This window comes from Cupressus sempervirens, chromosome 3 (assembly GCF_028749045.1).
Source record: "Cupressus sempervirens isolate cs-2001-9-10 chromosome 3, ASM2874904v1, whole genome shotgun sequence".
Classification (NCBI taxonomy): Eukaryota; Viridiplantae; Streptophyta; class Pinopsida; order Cupressales; family Cupressaceae; genus Cupressus; species Cupressus sempervirens.
Window position 1 is genome coordinate 720,007,748 of NC_143120.1, and position 17,739 is coordinate 720,025,486.

A 17,739-nucleotide genomic window follows, 5' to 3' on the forward strand; every position below is an offset into this window, starting at 1 on the left:
TGCAGTCAGCATCACCAAGCTTCCAATGCATGCTGAGTGTCTTTGATAACTAAATATCTCCTCCTTCTTTGATCAACTCACACATCTTTCTTTGATTGAGTTCCTCAACTCCAAAGCCAAAAAACACCATCCTGCAGGATTACCAACAAGCCTAGGATGCTCTTGCATCAATAACAATAGTAAACAAAATGCTAAAATCAAAACTCACAAAGAAAGGACAAGTAGAGTGAGGGTAAGGGAAATCAAAACGTCTCCCCACTTAAATTCCCAAATTGAGAAATCTCTCAGATATCAAAATAGAAACATAGCAAAATGGACCACCATGTCAATGTTTAAGTTAAAAAAAATAATGCCATCATTGATAATATATGGGCATAGATGCAAAAAGGATATCATCATTTGGAAGGGTTTCATACACAATTTTTTCTCTAATAAATCCTCCATAGCTATCCTCTAGAGCTTGCAGAAGATCCCAATGAAATAGAGTCACAAAAGGCTCTATTTCTATAAACATTATTTGGTTATGGCTTGCATAAAATTATAGAGATTTCTATGTCCATAATAGAAAACATGATTAATTTTTACCATGTTTTAAGGGTTCATTTAGAAGTTTTTTGTAGTAGGCCACTCCAACTTTGTTAATTCCACCTTTGATTCTGCCATTTGTTCTCACCAAAAAAAAACAAATATTTTTATGAAAAGGACTGCTAATTACTAGTTAGTTTTGTTTAGGGGTTAAAAAATTGGTTCACATGGTAATATCCATGCTGAGGATACAAAAAACCTATATTCATCCAAGCCCATGTCCTTCATTAGTTTCACAATCTTCACAAATCGCACAATCCAAGATAAAAATAATAAATTTATTAGGAGGTTGAAAACATAAAAAGGAGTAGATTCATGATCTTCCATGGATATTACATGGATGGTCCCTCAAAACTCCCACGTTTTCTTTCATATAAATACTCATTTGGATAATCAACACATGTCCCTCAGAGCTCCCACTTTTCTTACATATAAATATTCATTTGGGGACCATTTTAATTTTACTTTCTCTCCAATAGAACCCATTTACATTTTTACTCCTACTAACATTTTAAAATTATGAAAATATATTATGTGTATCTATAGATTGTTTGTCTTTCCCATATCACATCAAATGATGAAATTATACATGAAAAAAGAAACCAACTAATACAACATTGATAAGTTGGTTCTTCTAGACCATACATCTCTAAGAATTCCTACATCGTGCATGAAAAAATATACTCTAGAACATGGACCTTGTAACACATGTCCTTTGGTCAAGTAGGCTATCTCAGTTATCTAAGGAATGCAAGATTATCAATGGAAAAAATACACCTATTTCAACCTGAAGTATGAAGAAAATAATATTCTTAAATAATATGTGTGACAAAATATTCATATTCATGTGGATACATGTAAAAAAATATAACAAAAAAAGGTTCTAGACCTGCAAAAGTGACATCAATTTCACATCTTATGGTGCATATCATTTTTCTGTTGCATCCAAAATAAGATTCTACCACTCTAAGTTGAGAATGCACTTGCAGTTGTATTCTATATGCATGGACAATAGGTGGAGCTTAAAAAACATACCATATTTATATTTATTTAATAGTTCTATTAAGTTTTTGAAATTATAGACCATCATGAACATTAGAACTCTATCTTCTATAGAGAATGTCCTCAACAAGCAAACACATAGAAAGTCTTGATTTGCTTGCATGTTGAGGACATTACCCTTGCCTATAAGAGTCAAAGTTACAATGTTCATGATGGTCTATAACTTAAAATAAATAATTAAAGACCTTTAACAAAAATGCAAACTTGTTGCATTTTTCAGCTCCACCTAATGGCGTATGCATATGAAGTGAGATTGCATATTGAACAATGACCTTCATCTGCATTACCTAAAACCAAGATATTCTCATAGTTAGTTTTCATGCAATAATAGGTTAATGTTGAGCTTCGCTTTGTTTTGAGAATATTTTAATATTCTCTACTAATTAGGGCCAAACACGTGAAGGTGGAAGCTCATTTGGCCCCAGCCCCCATAACATATAAATTCCCCATTAATATCGAAACTCTTTAAGAAAGGATCAATCTTTAAAGTACCTATAAGTTGGGCTTATTTTAGAGGAAGTCCATCTTCATTGCTCATGATAAATTGATCACAATTCTTTAGTGTTCATGTACATCTAACATGGGTACATACAGGAATGTCCTTATCACCTCCTGCGATCAATCTTTAAAGTACCTATAAGTTGGGCTTCTTTTAGAGGAAGTCCATCTTCATTGCTCATGATAGATTGATCACAATTCTTTAGTGTTCATGTACATCTAACATGGGTACATACAAGAATGTCCTTATCACCTCCTGCATAAAGTGAATCCAATAATACAAAATGTCCCCTAAGAAATAATAGTTCAAGTGAAATAAACACATACAAAATGAGAGAGAAAAGAGGAATCTACCTACCAATAGGCATTGCCATTAAATATGTGGCCATGCTGCATGTTTTCAACATTGCAGTTGGCATTACCTCTTTGCTTTTGTTCCTTGTAGCAGGCTGCATAGTGAACATAGGATCAATTCTAGGAGCTGAAAAATAATATTGTTAGAGAACAATAAAACAAGATTGTTAGAGCTATTTAAAAAAATTGTTCAAGAAAAACACAAGTGTAGGATAGAACATGTGATGTACTTGAACCACTTGAAGTATCATCATCTAGGGCATGGCCCTTCAACCTATTTAGCATCCTCTGTAAAAATAACACATGAATTTTATTTAATGGCATAAATAAAAGAGTATACTATAAAAACCATTATTGAACTTTTCTTATAATTAAAAACTATGTTAATACTTACCGTATAAGTATCAACTATGTGCATCAACTCATCCTCTCTCTATTGTATTTGACAAGTTTGAGCTCAAATTGATGCCAATTGAGTTAGCACTCTTGATTAGTCCTTTTCAAATCCCAACTTTTAATTTCATCCCTATTCATCACATTTCTCACCCAATGATTGACCCATATCACCCCTATAAATATGCTCCACTTATATCTCCATCTACTGCATCACCACAACTCCCAATTCATATTGATTACTTATTTAGACTATATTTCTCCCACTGATAAGTTTTTATAGTGGCAGAGAACTAATTATCTTAGTTATTGATGAGAACCAATATACATTATTGTCTAGCTTAGGGACATAAATAGAAGATATGGGTGCAATGAAGGAAATGCCACAATTTGTGTTTCATTCATGTCTCTTCATTTTGATTTTGTTAAACGGAAGCCAATTAAAATCCAACAAGGTGGCATGAAAAAGTTTTCTAAATAAGTAATAACTAAATAAATTATTGGGTAATAAAACTAAGATAATTAAAATGTGAGTACCTAGCAGTTGATCCAAGGGTATAGGCCTAGCAATATATCTGAAAGCAAGCATCTATATGGTTACCTTTCAGGGACACAGTGTGATGGCTTCCTAAGGGAGAGTTTCTACATGATGTTTAGCTTGGGCTCTATGATGCCAAGTGATCTACTCTCCACTAGAGTCCCTACATAGTAGACCCATAGAGTGTCTAACCAGGACCTATTGTATTGCATTATCTCATCATCTTGGTTTTTTTCCTCTATAGTGTTTGGCATAAGTGTTAGCCATGGATGATTATTTTGTGTGTGTTTGAGGTCAAATCACTATTTCCATTAGCATGGTGGGAGTGGGCCTGTAGGTTATACATGGTTGGGAGGTGTGGCTCCCTTTACCACTGCTAGGGACTAACATAAAGAGTTGGCCTTCCTCCATGTTCTATTTTGGAGCTAGATGCTCACGTGGTCCTCCATATCTTTTGGAGTATGTTTCCATGTGATTTGGTTATTTTAGTTTATTGAGATAGTTGATTTATGCACATGAATGTTTATTGTGATGTTACTTTTCCATATGATTACTTGATGTTATGGATTATATTGTTAGATGCTTAATTCTAATCTTTTTCATCATTTTCATTTCCATTCTTGTGAGTATCTAAGCCTTGATTTACGTGTTTCTGGTACTCCCTAGTGTGAAGGAATTATTTTGACCAAGTTTTCATGAGTATGCCAATGTGTTTCTTGATGAGATACCTGATATGCTACCACAACGCAATATTGACTTTCGTATTGATCTCATTCCAAGAGCAGAGCCAATTTTATGACCTCCTTACTATATGACTACTTAGAAGTTGAGTGAACTCAAATTTTAGTTAGAGTAATTATTTCCCAAGGGCCATATTCATCCTAGTTTATCCTTGTGGGGTGCACTAGTCATCTTTGTGAAGAAGAAAGATGGATCATTGTGGTTGTGCATTAACTATCAGCAATTGAATAAGGTGACAGTGAAGAACTGATATTGTTTGGTGATGCGACGCGCTCCCCTTCCCACAAGTGGTTAATTATGTGGTGTTCCATGTTCACTAATAGTCATGGCTTTTGGTGCAACGGCAAATGGGCCCTACAATTGGTATCAGAGCCTAGTTTTGGCCTGGTCATGGGTTCAAATCTCCCCGGTGCCTTCCCGACCCGTGTAAGCACTTGGTATGCGCATCGAGGGGGAGATTGTTGGGTGATGCAACGTGCTCCCCTACCCACAGGTGGTTAATTATGTGGTGTTCCATGTTCACTAATAGTCATGGCTTTTGGTGCAACAGTAAATGGGCCCAACAGATATCCTTTTCTAAGAATAGATGACTTTTTTGATTAGATGAAGGGGGTGAGAATGTTCTCAAAGATTGATCTTAATTTGGGATACCATCAACTTTTGATTCATGAGGCTGACATTCATCGAACAAATTTTTGTATAGGCTATGAGAATTATGAATTTATAGTTGTACCCTTTGGGTTAACCAATGTGCCATTAGTGTTTATGAGTATGAAGAATGGAGTATTTTTTACATACCTTGATTAGTGTGTCCTTGTTTTCTTGGACGACATATTGATCTAGTCTAAGACTGTTGAGGAGCACAAGGTCCATTTATGCCAAATGTTGTAGTGCTTATGAGACCATCAGTTATATGCCAACCTAGGTAAATGTAGATTCTTCTAGTCCAAGGTGAAGTATTTGGGGCACATCATCACAAGTGATGGTATTACATTGGATTCAAATAAAATTCAAGCTATCATGGATTGAACTTCACCCACTAGTATTCCTAAGGTTCACAGTTTCATGGGATTAGTAGGTTACTATTGTCAATTTGTGAAGGATTTCTCACATGTGGCTCATCCCATCACTTCTATTTAGTGGAAGGGGAAGAAGTATGTTCAGTCAAATCAATGTGAGTCAACTTTTAAGACTCTTAAGGAGTGATTGACCAATGCACCAGTCCTTATAGTGCCTAATCTTGTAGGTGATTTTATAATTTTCACAGATGCTTCATTAGAGGGTGTGGGTGTAGTGTTAATGTAGAATGGTCATGTAATTTCATATGAGTCTAGAAAACTCAAGGACCATGAGCTTAACTACCCCACCAATTATTTGGAACTTGTTGATGTTGTGCATGTTCTTGTGCACTAGAGATATTTTTGTTTGGGATACAGGTTTGAGGTACATATTGATCATCGTAGCTTATAGTATATCTTTACTCAACCAAACTTGAATACATGATATCATCATTGGATGGAGTTCCTGTGTGAATATGATTTTGATGTTCTGTACATCAAAGTGAAAGAGAATGTCATTATGGATGCCTTGATTAGGAGACAACATGAGATATTAGTTTTTTCATTAGGAGTGGATTTGCAAGGCTGTATCTTGGAGGTTTTGCCTAGTGACACATGGTATCAAGAGGTGAGGGCAGAGATTGATTTTGGACATACCTTTGAGGGAGGTTTTCAAGTTATTCACTAGAGTCTGATAGACTGCTATGACACTTGGGGTACATTTATGTGCTAGTGTTTAGTGATCTTCATACCTTGATTTTTTTGGAAGCACATCATGCACCATATTCTGCACATCCCAATGTTAAGAAGATGTATTCTAACCTTAGATAGTTGTACTTTTGGGTAGGGATGAGGCATGATGTTGCTGATTTTGTTGCTCAATGTCTTGAGTACCAAAGAGTAAATGTAGAGCATCAACATCCAATGGTCCTTTTGTAGCCACATACCATTCTAGAGTGGAAATGGGATGCTATATCTATTGATTTTATCACAGGGTTTCCTATATCATCATGATGACATGATTATATCAAAGTGATAGTGGAAAAGTTGTTCATCCTACACAGCTTCTTCTATAGCACATGTTTTCTTGGAGGACATTATTTGATTGCATGTAATCCCTTGTTAGATTATATCAAATAGAGATCCAGTGTTTACTTCAACACTGCGAACATCTCTCCAACAAGCTTTGGGTGCACAACTCAATTTTAGTTGGTATACCACCCAGAGAGAAATGGTCAAATAAAGAGATTCAATTAGGTTCTAGAAGACATGCTTCACATGTATGTGATGGATAGGCAGGTGAAGTGGGAGGACTCTTTGTACCTTGTTGAATTTTCCTATAACAATGGGTACCATAGCTCTATTGGCATGTCACATTTTCAGGCCTTGTATGGTAGACCATTTCGCACCCCTTTGAGTTGGGATCATTTAGAGGACTAAGTGATTTTAGGTCTAGAGATGCTTCAAGATATGGAGTAGCAAGTTGTTTGTATTAGAGACCATTTGGTTACTGCTTAGGATAGGTAGAAGAAGTATGTAGATGCCCATAGGTTAGATCATCACTTTTCAGTTGGTGACAGGGTGTTTTTGAGAGTGCATCTACAGAAGAGCCCCATCCATTTTCGGAAAGGCTCTAAGATGGCACCACATTTTGTTAGACCATTTGAGATCCTTAAGAGGATCAATCTTGTTTCTTATCAACTAGCATCTCCACCTAGCCTAATGTGCATCCATGATGTTTTCCATGTTTATATTTTGAGGCAATATATCTTTGATGTGATCCATGTACTTGATCAGGATGCTTTATAGGTGGAGGACAAGAAGCTTTCTTTAGAGCCCATTTCTATCCTTCAACATCGAAGGTTGACCCTCAGAGGTTAGGACATAGAGAAGGTAAGGTTCTATTGGGACCTGAATGATGAGGCTTCTACTACTTGGGAGGATGCTACACGATTGAGAGATTTGTACCCTTATCTTTTTCTTGGCTTCAAAGATTTGTCCTATGCCTAGTAGGGGAGGATGTAGTGCCTCTTGTATTTTCATTTTGTACCTTTTTATATATTTTAATTTGAGTGATACCTTGATACTAATGTTGGATGACATTCAGGATGACCTGATGGTTAGATACTATATTTCAATTTTCCAGTATCATAGATGTTAAATGCTATGATTTTCAGTTTGATCATATATGCATGATGATCCTTATTGATGTGACTATTGGAAATGTGTGGTGGGCTAGGAGACTAAGGGGGGGGTGGGATGAATCAAGAACCCATAAAACTTTAACTTTAATTCACCAATTAATCCTCTTTAAGCTAATTTTATCTTATTGCATGCATGAAAGACTGGAAGCAATAAAACATTCATAACACTTGACACAATAATTGGTAACCTAGAAACCTTTCAAATAGAAAGTAAAACTAGGGTGGGGATGATACCCACAAGCTTTAGTATTGTAGTATAAATTTGGCCTGTTAAGGCTTACAAATGATCACTTCTGGTGATCTTCCCTATTAGGAGCAATAAGGATTGTTAGGTCCACCTTGTAAAAGGATTTATACAATACAATAAAATATGCACTCAGTTAGGAGATTTAGTATAAGACTGTTAAGTCCACCTTGTTAGAGGATTTGACTAATGCACCTATTAGGATGAACTAGTAGGTGATCTTTTTTTTGTAACTCAATTTTCTGATTGAGTTCCTTTGATGTAGAAATGATCACCTTGTTGTGATAGATGGGACTTTTCTTTTCCTTATAATACTTGTAGCCTTTTATCTTCTAATTCACATTAATTCCTTTTTCATGTATACACTCTTATTTGGATATGACAAGATATCTTACATATGTACCAATCCAAATAATTACCTTTAGAGGTTGGGTATAATACCTAATTCAAAAATCTTCACTAAGTTAGTTCAATGTTGAAACTCAATTTTGAAGACCACTTGGGTGATATTCTGACACTTGGCAATATAGTCAACTCGGTGAGCTCTAGCACTTGGTTGACACTGGTCCTCGGTCCACATTGATCACTTAGGAGTAGGCATGAAATTAGTTAGCACTGATGACTTGGTGAACACTGGAGAACTTGGTTGACACTAAAGGGCTTGGTTGAGATTGCAGCTTGGTCAACACTACCTTCCTTCTGCTTGGTTAACACAACTAGCTCGATAGATACTATCTTTCTATTCTACTTGGTTAAAACTTAATTTTTGCTTGGTTGATACTACAATAGTCCAATTTATAATGTGAGGCTCGATTAACACTAGAGTATTTTAGTTAACACTATGAAGCTTGGTAGCAATGTGACCAACCAGATGATCAATTGTTTAGGCACTAATTGACAAATGATTTGACCATAAGGTCAATAGTGACATGATGCTTTATGATGATATCTGGTTATTTTTTATTTGGAAATATACTTTGTTTATGATTATATGATGGACTTATTGGATTCTGGAAACTTTGATTTGATGCTATAGTTATTTAATTCATTCTTGCTTTGAGATTTTTTATGATGCAGTGAGTGATTTAAATAGATTATTTTAATGTGATTAAATAAATAGTTATTCATGTAAATTAATACATTTATCACTTCAACTATATTATTATATACAATTGCACTTACTCGTGTGTTGAGTGTGCAGGATTCATATCCCTAGGAGTGGCACATGGAGTTAGTGGTTCAACTATTCATACCTAGCCAATGTCATCCCTGCATGGTCGACATATCCTATTTAATTGATTAATTAAACCCTCTGGTGATTTAATAAATCCATACTCATTTGTATTATGTGATTAGACCCATGAGCGTGTCTATGCATTTAGAGGTTCGCATTTGTAATGAAATTTATTAAGGAATATTGTGATTTAATAGTTATGGGAATTTTACATTTCATTTAATTATTTTAATTTTGGGCAGCTTTGTCATAGTTGAATTCTATTTAAATTGGAATTAACCAATTTTTTTGGGTTGAGAAAGGGTTTTAGTGGGCCAATTAATTTCTTGAGTTTATATTTCACTTTTAAAAGTGGATATATATTCCAAAAGGGAATTGTTTCCCTCACTTCTCACTTGTGGAATAGAAATTTGGAGAGAAATTTCCAAAATCCTCTTAGAAGGATCTACTATTTGATATTTTGTAGGAACTATGAACATGGTATTGGTGCAAGGTTGAGCTCATTGGATTCGGCTCGGGGAGACCTTCATTTGTCGATATTTTTGGCAGTGGTTGTGGAGCAATTATTTTATCACGTGCGTTCATATTTTAGCACTTTTGGCTACGAGGTGGGGCTCTCTTGTTTTATTGCTTTCACTTCATCTTGGAGTCTATTTCTAGTAGTAAATTATTTGGAGGTAGAGAACTAGTGTTCCTCTTCATTTTTGTATACTAACTCTACTCGGTTGGACGAGTACGAGCATTTGAAGTTTTCTGGGCTTGGGGTTTCAAGCCATTATGCTAGCCATTTTTGCATACGGACTCCGAACCCAAATTTTATTTGATATTTGTGAATTTTGTACCCATTAGCATAATGGGTTTTAATTTCATGGTTTTCGGTATTTTTTGGTTTTCATCTCGATTTGCATGCCACCTAGTTTTCTCAAGTTTTCTTGACACTAAAGTTGGTCACAAATTCAAATTATCTATAGGGATATCTATTCAACCCTAGATCTATTTTATTGCATTGGGTTTCATGTCAAATCTATACTCTTGAAAATAGGTTGGTTGAGTGATTTTGTTATACTTGTGATTTTTTTGTTTCTCATCCAAGCCTTATTGTTTATGATCTTCATGTAGTTGGTGTGCTCACACATGAGTACGTGCATGTGCATTTCTCAAGTTCTTGTGAGGCCTAAACTCCTGGATGATATTGGTGGAGCTATGTTCATTGCGGTTGGGTTGGGAAACAATATTGCCTATGGGCACTCATCATGTGATGAGCATGTATGGTAGACCTGTGGAGGGTCTTCTCTCATTACCCTAGTTGCATTCCAACAAGGTAGCATGAAGAATTTTTCTAAATAAGTGATAACTAAATAAATTATTGGGTAATAAAACTAAGATAATTAAAATGTGAGTACATGGTGGTTAATTTCAGGGTATGGGCTTGGCAGTATATCCGAGGGTAGGTGTTTGTACTATTACCTTTCGAGGAGATGATGTGATGGCCTCCCAAGGGGGAGTTTTTGCATGATGTTTAGCTTGAGCTCCATGATGCCAAGTGATCTACTCCCCACATATTCCCTATATAGTAGACCCATAGAGTGTCTAACCAAGACTTGTTGTATTGCATTATCTTGTGATCTTGGTTTCAGTCCTTTGTACTGTTTGGTGTGAGTATTAACCATGGATAACTTTTTTTTGTGTATTTGAGGTTGGATCACTATCTCCATCAGCATGATAGGAGTGCGCCTATGAGTTCCATGTGGTTGTGAGCCATAGCTACCTTCACCACTATTCGGAATTGACATACAGAGTTGGCCTTCCTCCATGTCTAGTTTTGGAGTTGGATGCTTGCATGGTTCTTTGTATCTTTTAGATTATGTTTCCATGCAATTTATGTTATTTAAGTTTATTGGGATAGTTAATTTATGCACATGAATGTTTACTATAATGTTACTTTTCTACATGATTACTTGATGTTATGGATTAGATGGTTAGATGCTTAATTCTAATTTATTTTCATTATTTTTATTTCCATGTGTAGACGCTCAAAAATGGTTCGCATCTATGACTTCATCACTTCTTCATACTAATTTGTCCCATTTTCTCATTCTAATAACTTCGATCTTTTGGCCAGATTGACCATATTTTGTCATTTGTATCCCCTTTCATATCAATTTCATATCAATTTCATATCAACTCAAAATCATTTCATATCAACTTAGAATCATATCAAATCAACTCAGAATCATATCAAATCAACTAAAAATCACCCCAAATCAACTTGAAATCACTCGAAATCAGTCCCAATCAACCCAAAACATATCAAACATCCCAAATCAATCATCGTTTATCCACTCCTAGGCATTGTTGTGGCTTCCAGTGCCTTGGAAACCTATCAACTTATCAATCATATCAGTCTGACCTTAGTACTATCATGGCTCTCAGTACTAGGTGAAAATATCATTCATGTCATTCAATCATTGACATTTTTGAGGCTCTCAATGTTAGATCATGGCATCATCAACCATTTTAATAATATTGACAGTGTCCGTCAGTGATCAAACCTTATCAATCAATTTCAATCCTGTAGCATTTACAATGTTGGTTAAATGTTACATATCAATTAATTCATGTCATGTGTCCTTGGCATGTTATCAATTTCAATCTATCAATTAATTTGACCATGGCTTTGGTCTACCTTTTCATCATCTTATTGATATCCATCATCATCACATTTTCATCAAAGGATACAGTTGCATTCATTTAATCAATTTGGCCAATCATCTACTAATTTTCTCTATAGGATTAAATAACCCATAATTTAATTCTATTATTCTCACTAATTATTCTTCCTGATTATCATCCCCATTTAATTAATTTTATTAATTAATTGATTCATTATCTACAAACCATGAAAATTTACAATTTCCTAAGTTCCATTTTCCATCATTAATTCCATTTTCTACTAATTCTTATTTTGTGGAATAAAAGGATTTTTAATTCAAATATTCCATAAAATATTTCATCATCATGACACTTGGATGTGACACCTCATGGATTCTCCTTTGACACTTGGCTGAGATTTTTCATAATCAAATATTATTACCTCTTATGCATGTCCCTATTTGGCTTATTCATCATAGATTCTTGGCTTTAAGTGGGTTGAGGAATCTTATGACGTGTCATAGATTCTCTTCTAAATTTGACTCTCGTGTGTCATAGAATGTTACTTTTGGCATATTCTATCATATGCATCATAGGAATTATTATTATCTCTTACGCATGTCCCTATTTGGCTTATTCATCATAGATTCTTAGCTTTAAGTGGGTTGAGGAATCTTATGATGTGTCATAGATTCTCTTGCAAATTTGACTCTCATGTGTCATAGAATCTTACTTTTGGCATATTCTTTTATATGCGTCATAGGAATCTCTTGCCACATCGCATGTCTGTGGGTGACAAGTCCAATGCCCTCACTTTGAGTGTTGATTATAAAATGAACACTCTTTTCTCATTTTGGGCTCTCTTGAATCAAGAATGCTTAAGTCTTGAGTCCTTGAATCTTTGAGTTTTTGAGTCTCTACTATTTGCATTTTGCATTCTCCCTCTCACAATAAAATCACACTTCAAGTATTCTCATGGCTTTATCCCTATCATAGGCTTTTGCTTCAATCTTGTGGGCACTATAGGCAAATTGGAGCTACAATCATTTGGAGAAGAAAGAAGGACATGGGAGCTACAAACGAAAAAGGGAGTTTTTGATTATGTTTCCTTTCTTTTGATTAGTTTGGCTTTCATGGTAGACTAGTGGGTGCTAATACATGTTGATTGAGTTTGTGATTTTCTCATAGTGTGTTATGCTTCTAACCCATTTTTCTAGTCCTACATTTGGTGAACCCGACGTGAACATGAATATCTAACTTGGGTTTTCCTATTTTGTGCTTGTAGGTGCAAGGAAGGAGCTCACTTGGAATGGTATAATGACAATCTGCTCTTCCTTTTCACACCTAGATCTGTACTGGCAGAGCACACCTGGGTTCACAGTAAGCACAAGCATCAATCAAAATCTACATTTTAGGTTCCTATCACTCTCTAGGACATAGATTAGGTGATTTTGTGTTACTGATGGTTTATTTGCAGCATGTGGCAATCATTGGATGAAGATGTGATCATAAGAAACTACTAATGTGTGCTTTGCAGGACATTGTTGAAGACTTTGTGTGTCTTTCAAAACTATGTGTGTGGATTTCCTAGATTAGATAACATTTAATTTGGTGCTTAAAAAGAACCTTTTTCTTTTCTGCTTGGCGTGTCTATAGTGTTAAATCCCTAGGAGTTGCATTGGATGTATCCTCTCCCCTTGCCATTCATGGATCTTGGGTGTAAAAGAAATCTATTTAACTTCTATAGGAGGCTTGCCTTGGACCAACATACTCGATATTGGGTATGCCAGGGGATGACCTTAGAGCAGTAATAGGCCAAAAGCCAGGTCAACATTCCAGCCACTATATAAAATTTGATTACAGTGAAAGCTGTATCAGCGGTATTGCCGCGTGATAGCTCTCCTCTAGTATCCTTGTGGTGCGTCAAACCCCGGTTCTTGGGGCTGGGAGACCTTCTGCAGAAGTTTATCATTAACTTGCCGAATGGAATGCCCTTACTAAAAACCATGTTTTAGTGGCCAAAATCCTTTCTATCCACTGGCTCAAGGGGTCACCCATGCTTGTGAAGACATCCTACATTCTTACGGTTCTTAGTAGAGGCAAAAATCCCTTGGGAAGTCTTACCCCTTGGGAAGCAGATCTTGGTAGCCTCGAGAAGTGAGTGCGCTGTAAGGGGGAGCCTGTGGTGCCAAGATCCTAGGTTGTCCGCTCTGGGTAAGTGTGGCTGAACTTTGGTTCAAGTAGGAATTCAGTGGATACAGTCCTAAAAGCCTAGGTTGTGGTGTGTTTGTTAACTTTTTACAACAACTATTATTGTCTTAATGTGTCTTGCGTATGTGTAAAACATAATCAAGATAAAAGCCAAACTTTTAAATTTAGACCTTGGATATCATTTGAACTTGTCAAAACATCACACATGGCCAAAATATTTCAACCTTTATCAAACTTTTCAAACTTTGGTTCAACACACTCAAACCTTGGAAAACATGGCGACTTGTGCTCTTAAATGTGCTTGGAAAAACGTAGATCTCACACTTGCATAGATTTCACTTGCATTCACCCTAGTCCAGGCTTCATTCTTACATCATATAGACTTCATATTGCACCTTTTAGTCCTCATTTAGTATCTATTACTTTTCATATTGCATCCATTTAGTTTGAGTTTTACTTTCCTTAGTTTTTGCATTCCCATCTCAGAATTAGCACTTTGCATTCACCACCTTGCATCTTTACATACCTATTCATCATCTTGACCACTTTATCCATCATTCTAGGTGTCCTAATCATCATTTTGAGCATCCAAACTGGCCCTAACACTATCCTCTACTATTTACCTCTCTGTGACATCAATCTTGAAACCATAGCTTCCAGAATTGCCTCAATTTTTGCCCAGTTTACCAACTGCGCCCAGAAACTACCAACTTCGGCCAAACTAGCTCCAATTGTGTCAATGACATAGTTGGTACTATTAGGGTGCACTTGGCACTATTAGGGTGCACTTGGCTACTTGCATGACCATTTTGGGCCTCCAAACTGCACTTTAGGACCCCAAAATTGCATCTAGGAGCCTCTAGACCTCCATGTTCTGCACTTGACCCAAAACTGTATCTTGCACCCAAAATCCCCTTTTGCATCATTGGAATTGTTTGTATCACATATCTTCTCAGCATCACCATCATTTTGAGTCCTCAAAACGTCATTTTGAACCCCCAAAACCTTTGAATTTAGTGAAAAATCTAAACAAAGTATGAGTCTTAGAGTATCTCCTAGTGTTGACGGATAATGGATCTTGACTAGTCTTTTTATTTTTTCTTATCATTTTCTTTATTCAAAATCTATCTATGTCTTGATGTATTTTACCTTTTCATATATTATCAATTTGATCTTTTCGTCTTTTATTAGTTTTTGGTCAAGATCCAAAGTCCTTTATCACAAGGTTAAACTCCTAGACAAAATACTTTCTAAAAGGTTTTACCTAAGTTCAAAACTTTCCATATACCCTTGTCATAGCATAATCATATCCCTAGCATCCCCAAACATCATTTTGACTTACCCTAGTGGTATATCCCCTTCGTATTACATTGATCAAAATCCTTAGCATCATTTTCACTACCAAACCCTATCAAATTGTCCAACAACCAAATTACCTTCTTGAGCATTTACCCCCATTTTGCATGTCCCAAACGTCATTGTGAACCCTAACATCATCCTTTACATGGTATACCTTGCATAAATCAACCTTTAGTACCCTTAACAAGTCCAAAACATAACCCTAATTGTCATTTTGCATACTTTAGAGTCATTTTCATTCCCTCTAGTCAAACCTCAAAACATCACCTTGCATTTGCATTTGCATAACATCCCTAGGACATTTGCACTTTGTACATCAAAAACATAATTCATCCAGAATTTCCTCACATTGCATAACATTCCTAAATACTTAAAAATCCCAAAAACACTCATATCTTGCATACCCACCACTCTAAAATCACCCAAAACACTCAAAAATTCCATTGCATTTGCACTCTTAGGTATCATGCCAGCATTTACTAGGAGACAAGCAGCTCAGAGACCCAAGGAACTCTATCAACCTTTGTTTTCTGAGGCACAAGCACAACCAAAACCTTGTCCAAGACAAAGAAAGAGCAAGAAAATCCAACAAACCTTTGACGAAGACCAAATCGAGGCATCACAACCATTACTAGCAGACCCCTTGAATATGTATCCGCAAGATCCTCATAATCAAGCGATGGCACAAAAAACCTTGAGCAATGCACCTACCATGAGATTTCCTCCAAACACTTCCCCCACACATGGGATGGTTCAATGGAGTCCTGACTTTGAACCTATATTCATGCCAATGCCACCAGGAGGAGGAAGTGTACCAACCTCACCTAAAGATGAACAATCACATTCCTTTGAATTCAGCCAACCTAACACATCAAACATACAACAAGGTACTGTACACCTAAGTGATGAATCTGACACTGATTATGGCATCACTAATGAAGAAATGGCTAGGTCATGTAAAGACAAAAAATTTTGCAAGAACTTCAAACGTTTGGCAGCCCAAGAAATTATCAAATTTAACCCAAACTTGGAAGGTCCTAAGTCCAAAAATCAAACCAACACAACAATTGAAAACATCCAACCTATGATAAATTTGGACTTAGACAAGGGAAAACAACCTTTGGATTTTTCAAACACAATAATGGCACCTATAAGATCCCATCAAGAACCAACAATTGAAATCCTCCAAAGTACATTTGAGCACATTAATGTTAACCCCTTGTTTGATGAAATACCACCAATCTCTAAACACCCCAAAAGGACATTAAGACTTGATTTTAGTCACATGATGCAACAACAAGATGCACCTAAAGGGACCCATGCTCTAGGGATGCCAGAAATACCTTCTTTGGAGGCAAATCAACAAAGTACACCTTTGCTCCTAACTTTACCCAGTGCTACGACATCAAACACTATAGAACCTCTCATAAGTACAACATGTGAAACATCAAGCACAACCATCCCTATGGACACACAAAGGAAGAGTCTTATTGATATTACACCCATTCCCAATATAAACGCATCTCATAGTCAAGTCAATATGATGTCACAAGCAAGAACATCTAAAACACAAAGGTACCAAAACAACAATACAAACATGACTTTCAATTCTCAAGGACTTAGTCAACCCCCACGACAACAACAACCTACAATGGTACAAGGACTCAACACTTCCAAGGCACAACCAAGTCTACATCCACTTGACACACATCCCACATATCAACAACAACATCAACCACAATGAAAACAACCGCAAGTGGGGAAAACATCCAACATTCCTAATACGCAATCCCATGTGGACCCACTTGACTTACACACAATTTATCAACAACAATTTCAGCAGCAATTCCAACAACAACAAATGATGTTTGCTAAACAACAAGAGCAACTCAAGCAATAGTTGGAATACCAAAGATGCCTTGAGCAACAAATCGCATACCAGAAACATTTGTTACAACATCAACATGTGCCACAATAGCCTCAACAAATATCTCTACAACAACAAGCACGCACATGGTCTCACATACAACCAATAGAGGTATCCCAACAACAACCACAACACACAGCACAACAACAACACATGGTACAACAATCGTAGTCAATCCCACAAGAAATGCCACATCAAATACCACAACAAGTTCCCCAAAAACAAGGACCTTTCTATCTTCAAGGTACCAACATACCTCCACCACCTAGCGACACTTCATCAGACATAGAAATGTTAGAACCAAGTAGACATAGTTCTCGCCATAGCAAACGGTCTACTCACAGACACAAAAGACTTTAAAGAAAGACCATCATGCAAAACCCCAATGAAGAACTATTACAACAATTCAAACAACTTTCCAAAAAATTTGAGGCATTCGGAGTCCAAAGGAAATAGGCTCTATATATGGAAAGGGACCTACGTCCTAACCCATTTGATAAAAGTTTTTCTATGCCTCCATTCCCAAAACACTTTGAAGCTCCAAGGTTTGAAAAATACTGAGGAAAAGGAAACCCTATTGATCACATCCGAGAATTTTGTGCTTCATGTACTAAACTCAGTGATGAACCCACTTACATTATGAGATTTTTCCCTCGTTCTTTAGGTGAGCCTACACTTG

The 17,739-nt window shown here is 36.3% G+C and overlaps 1 pseudogene; it reads right to left on the minus strand.

Moving 5' to 3' along the window:
- LOC149568787 (uncharacterized) overlaps nucleotides 1-17,148 on the minus strand; it is a 76,094-nt pseudogene extending 58,946 nt beyond the window's left edge.
- Nucleotides 17,149-17,739: the final 591 nt, after the last annotated feature.